The sequence below is a fragment of the Chlamydotis macqueenii genome, chromosome 1 (genome assembly GCF_036417535.1).
Source record: "Chlamydotis macqueenii isolate bChlMac1 chromosome 1, bChlMac1.mat, whole genome shotgun sequence".
Lineage (NCBI taxonomy): Eukaryota > Metazoa > Chordata > Aves > Otidiformes > Otididae > Chlamydotis > Chlamydotis macqueenii.
The window spans coordinates 153,202,266-153,208,857 of NC_141556.1; positions in this window are offsets into that span (position 1 = coordinate 153,202,266).

The window sequence follows — 6,592 nt, forward strand, 5'->3', positions numbered from 1 at the left end:
TCAGGCAAATTGCAGAGAATCACAGAGAGAGAGAGAAATTTTGTCGTTGTTTGTTTGCACTTGCAAGGCACTGAACATGACCCCTCAGGAATGTGTAGGAGAGGAAATGAAAAGCAGACGTGGGAAGCTGAAAAAGCAGCACTTCTCCTCTATCATTAAGTATATAATAAGGTAGATTACATCAGTTGTTGGCCTAGTCTCCCTGGTGAACAGGTGTCATAGATACAGCACTGTCTAATCAAATATTAACTCACCATGTGGCAGCCAGTGCTCAGAGGGGGAACGCGTAAGATCATCCACCTCCTTTCACACGCGGCCAACTCTTCCGTGAGGCGCTGAGGTTCAGTAAAGGACATTCTTCTCATTCTTACGGACTGAATCTAATTTTATATAGTTGCCTGGACTTGCGACAACTGATTTTTTTCTGCTTCCTGTGACAAAAGTATGTTGGATACTAATATATGAACAGCCACAAGCTCAGATAAATGGTTAGGCTTATGTGCATAGTTAGAAAGTAAACCCATAGGAGTTTAGTAGTAACTATCTTCAACTTTTACTTAGAATAAAATGACATACAGGATTTTTGATTCATATATTTCTACATTGTTTACAATTGCAAATAAATGCCATTGCTCCCATTTTACAGGCAGTAAAAAATGGAAATTAAATAACATGTAGTTAGTTAAAAAAGAAGTCAATCCTTTAACTCCTGGACCAGGCCTGTCCCTGCTGGATCTGGTCTGCCCTGAATTGTCTGACATTCCTGGCCAGTGGTGACAAAAATAAATACTTGTTTTGGTTTTGAATATTCCATCGCATTTGTTAGACTTTTTACTTTATACAACCCTATACAGAATCCAAAGAGATGCAGTAGTTTTAAAATGACAACTGAATCAGGTATGCAGAGATTGCACGTAAGATGTCAAATAACATGAGAAAAGGCACCTAATGAGAGTCACTCTCTGTCTTCTCAGTCGCCTTCCTGGAGAAGAAAGTCACTAATGCATGCTATTCAAAGTAAAGCCTCCAAAGCAAACTAATGATAGATTAATTGAGGGAAGAATTTTTTCCAGAAAAGGCACCATATCACTTACTCTGTTTTTCTTTGGGCTCCAGGAAGAGTCGGTACAGAAGGAGAAACGATGGCCAGGAGAGGGATGTTCTGGATGAGCAGGTATCCTGACATATGGACTCTTGCAAGTGTCCTTCTTGATGCATTCTAGCTGTCCTTTTTCCAAGACCAAAAGACTAAAACTCCTTCCTGTTTAACAGAGAAAAGATTTAGTAAATTGAGTGTAAATTGACCATAAAAGAAACTAAGGGGGGAGAGTCCTTTATAACCATTGAAGAAAGGAGATTTGGAGCTTTTTTTTCAGTAAAAATGTAGGTGCAAAAATGTTAAGGCCTGACAAATTTGCGTCGTTATTTGGTGGGATTGCCTGGGCTGGCAGGACTGAAGAACTAAGATGCTTTCCATCGCAAGCCGTGTTAGCACTTACTGAAAAGAAATGCACAGCTGTTGGCCATATCTGTAGTTTCCTTTTATCAGAATATTACCCTTCTCTGTTCTGGTGTGATTTTCCTTATGGATTTTATATATATATAAAAATATATATATTAAAAATAGTAAATATTATATATATGTAAAATCAACAGTTATTTTATATATTTTGCATCTAAGAACTACTATCACATCATCTGTACTACTTGTTCAAAACGTTATTAAGACTCAGCTGATAGAAGGATGAACCTAATATGTAAGAGCTAAGAAGTCCTGCTCTGTAGTTTTTAATTACTCAATGAAGGTGGGAGATGTGCCAAGAGCTGGAGAGATCTAGGTGCAAATTTTAGCTCTGACTCAGCTCCACCTTGAACGGAGATACAGGTGCAGACGGTTCCCTCTCCACCCCGCTTGCTTTTGGGCAGAAGCCCAGAGGAACAGGAAAGGGTGGACAAGGCGGTGGTGAGCTCCAGCAGGTTCATGATCTGGGTAGTCAGTGAGTTAGGACTGACGGGTGCATCGCGGGGGAAATTTGCTCTGGGGTTGGGACACGGCCAAGGTGCACGGCCTACAAACACAATGCCTGCCCTGCTATGCAAATACAGCTAGTGTCATCCCACTCCGCTTCTGCTCAAGTCAATGTGAGTGCATGGGAGCAGCCATTCATGAGGTTTGAGCATCTTGAAAAATCCCTTGTGATGTATTGAAAAAGAAGAGTTCAAAACAAGCACTGATAGGCCACCTGTTAATGATAAAGCCTTGTCAATTTGAGATTAATTGAGGATGTCTCCTGTATTGTATCACCTTCAGCATCTTTTGGATACCTTAATGTGACAGAGCCAGTGAAAGGAGGCAGAATTCTTGAACTCTGACTTCTGGAAAGGACACCAGTAAGAGCTTCTCATCAGTTTTTATTAACACTAAATATTTCAGCAAGCACCTGCCATTTTAAGTATTGTGGGGAAAACAAAGCAGTCATCTACCTCCTCTAGCAATTTTCATAGCTCATGAGACTAATCGTTCCTGTCAGGTAGCTGGATAGCTTTTTCATTCTTTATAGCTGACAGCCTTTTTGCATTTCATATTGAAAGCACAGGCTTCAGCCTTATGCTACAAGAAACATCCTGCATATTTTAATCACTTCCTAGCATCATTCACCATTTGAAAGAGGCACAGGACTGCACTACAAAGCACAGAAAGCGCAGTGTTGAGTCTACAGGATTCTTATTCTCCGGAGGATTTGTTGGCAGAAATGTAATGCTCTCAGTGAAAGGCATTGAATACAGTCTCTGGTCTACTCTTGGTGAACTCATAGAATCATAGAAGCATTCAAGTTGGAAAAGACCTTTAAAATCATCAGGTCCAACCATTAAGCTAGCACTGCCAAGTCCACCACTAAACCATGACCCTAAGCACCACATCTACATGTCTTTTAAATACCCCCAGGGATGGTGACTCAGCCACCTCCCTGGGCAGCCGTTCTAATGCTTGACAACCCTTTCAGCAAAGAAATTTTTCCTAATATCCAATCTAAACATCCCCTGGTGGAACTTGAGGCCATTTCCTCTCATCCTATCACTAGTTACTTGGGAGGAGAGACCAACACCTCCCTCACTACAACCTCCTTTCAGGCAGTTGTAGAGAGCAATGAGGTCTCCCCTCAGCCTCCTCTTCTCCAGGATAAACAACCCCAGTTCCCTCAGCTATTCCTCATAAGACTTGTTCTCCAGACCCTTCACTATCTTCATTGCTCTTCTTTGGACACACTCCAGCATCTCGAAGTCCTTCTTGTACTGAGGGGCCCAAAACTGAATACAGTATTCGAGATGCAACCTCACGAGTGCCAAGTACAGGGGCACAATCATTTCCCTACGCCTGCTGGCCACACTGTTCCTGGTACAAGCCAGGATGCTGTTGGCCTTCTTGGCCACCTAGGCACACTGCTGGCTCATGTTCAGCTGGCTGTCTACCAGTACCCCCAGGTCCCTTTCTGCCGGGCAGCTTTCCAGCCACTCTTATCCAACCCTGTAGCATTGCATGGGATTGTTATGACCCAAATGCAGGACCCAGCACTTGGTCTTGTTGAACCTCATACAGTTCGCCTCGACCCATAGATCCAGCCTGTCCTGATCCCTCTGTAGAGCCTTCCTACTCTCACACAGATCAACACTCCTGCCTAACTTGGCGTCGTCTGCAAACTTGCTGAGGGTGTGCTTGATCCCCTTGTCCAGATCATTGATAAAGATATTAAACAAGACTGAGCCCTGGTAAGTTACAAGCCAATAACTTGTGATCCTTTTATTTAATTCTTAGTGGGTGCTGTGAGTTGATCTAGATTTTTTTTTTTAATAGCTATATTATTGGTGGGTCCTGGAGGGCTTGTTACAGAAAAAGAAATACAGAATAGGAATATTCTCTTGTTTTTTTAAGGAAAAGTGGAAACTCATTACCAACAAAGAGATTCTGCTGCAGTAAACTTGTACTGGTGGGACAGGTTTAAGCACTTAATCCCTTTGCTGCTCCTGTTATAAAAATTCCTAGAATATGGCTACACTAACAGGATGTTTTTCATAGAGATTAAAAAGGATTATTCATTTTAGTGACTCATCTCCAGCCAGTCCATTGTTGAAAGCTGTGACTGATTGTACAGTGTGTTTTCCTGATGAAAGGAAAGCAAACTGAAGAGACCTGTTCTTTTTCAGCCACCATCTATTCTGACCTTTGCTCTCTGTTATCAATATAGTGATTAAAAATGCCAACAAAGTCTAGTTCTTTCCAGCGTGTCCCATGTGTTAGCCCAAGCATCTGCCTTTCCCTGTCCTTTACCTCTACAGAATGTTCAGAGACAAACACCACAACACCATGCTTGTTTTGTTTCACTGAGGTGTAACCTTTGTGTGTCAATATTAGGGGCACAGCCTCATCTGGTCCTGCTTAGAAGTAAATTCTGGGAAAAAATAGAATATTTTCTGCAACAAAAGAAGTAATCTTTTGATAAGGTAACAAGAGCAGCTGGGTGGAAGCACAGGAGCAAGTAAAATGTTCCACAAGAAGATCCAAAGATATTTTGGTTTCTTACAGTAAGGCACAAAGTCTGCCCCTTTTCTAAGCGCAAATTATAAACTTCTGATTGAATTCATTTTCTGTCCTCTTAGTTGGCTTGGAAAAGGTTTAAATAGTGAGGACAAGCAACAAAAGCCTTTACTTTAAAAAAATACAGCTTAGCTTGGAGTTTATATTTTAATATTAACTTTCCTGGCACAATTAAACAGCATCTTACCTTCTGCTTATCACCAAAGGTTTCTCTATGAAAAGCTTGCCACTTAATTTTTTGTGTGTGTGGGAAAATCGATTGGCTTTCTAAGAACTACTTTTACTCTTTCAGTTTTGTAGGTCTTCTTCTGGCTTGTTACCTACTTCTTTATGGACATGACTTGCCAGAAGTTTTTTGAAGTATTACAAATACATACATTTGAGATAACTTCTTGTGATATGTTCTCTAAATAACTAATTGTACCCAGTAACAAAAGTAATTTTCTTACATTGTAAACAAAATGGACTTCAGTTAAACATCATGGAGCAAAAATTGCTTGGATGAATTATTTTCCTGTGAAGCAGGAAGTATATGTTCTCTTGTCATCATTGACACAGTACATATGGGTGTCCTGAGAAAGCACCTGGCTTGCTTCCTTACCTGCTGCTCTCCTCCTTTCTCAGTGGCCGCATCAAAGTGCACTATAAACACAAAAACGTCATCAAATGCCAAGCTTTCAACCTTACATAACGCCATTTGCTCTGGGCTTTTGCAATGTGGTTGATCATCCCTGTTTCGCAGGTGGAGGAGCTGAGGCAAAGATGCCTGTGAGCCATGGGCTGGGAGTAGAGCTGGAGCCAAACTCCTTCACGCCGTTGGTGCCTACTCTGAGGTCATGTCCACACCCACTCCTGTCGTCATGTCCACAATTACTGTCAGTACTTTACAGCTGTATAAAAACATTCCTTCTGAAATGTTGAAGCATCTTAAGAGACTGCATGATAATACTGCATTTATATAATGATTCATGCTTGCAGTACCAACCTGTAATCCACCAAAACACTGAAGGCACTTTTAACACTCCACTTTATTCCTCTGTGCCTAGGTAGCTGAATGCTGGTGAAGTGCTTGATTTTACACGTTATTTAATATGTGTCTATGTGTAGGTCACCAAGAGTACATTAGGAATGCAGTGACATTTGTCATTCAAAAACTATCACATCGACTAAGCCACTGCAAGCGTTAATTATTTCACAAGTGACTGCACTCAGCTATGTGTCTCAGGCTGGCGTTTTGCCAAAGAAGAGTGAGGGATTTTTTTTAACGAGTCAAAATTTTCTTTCCACACCAGTGCCCTGTTAGGTGGGATCATGGTCCTTAGATACTTTCAAGGGAATGTGAAGACACATTAGGTACCCAAAAAAAGTGGTTAAAATGGTAAACTGCTAGCTCTTCTGTGTTTTCTTTCTTGTGGCAGATAGCTGAGGTTCCTGCTACACCGTTCAGGCTTTCAGGAACTGAAAGGCAAGAAGCTATTTTATTGCCCACGGGAACTCAAGGGGGTTCGTATTATAGTCAAGTAGCAAGAAGCCATTTCAATTGGTGCAGTTGCCAGGAAGCTCACAGAATAGTTTAAGTCTCTGTCATGAATCCATGAGGTTTTTCTTACCATAGGCTGAAGCAAGAACCATAAACTGTACTAAAAACCAATATAATTCAGTAATGTATTATAGAGAGAACAAACAAGATTTTTCTAGAATTTAGGAACAATTTGTCTGTAGACTGCTGCTGATGGCTTAATCTCCATTTCATTCTGTGAACAATAGGACATATGGCCAGCTGGGTTTTACTAGATACTTCCAAAGCATCACTATTTCCAGTTAGAAATGCTATCCGCTGTGAAGTCAAATCCCCGCAGTGGAGGCTGCTGAGTCTTTGCACTCTGCCAGAGCAAAGGCGCTACCCTGATCGTATGTAGCCCAACTGGAGCCATGGCTAGGACAGGAAATTGAGCAGAGACAGGGCAGCCTGGAAACTCTGTCCCTGGTCATTATGTT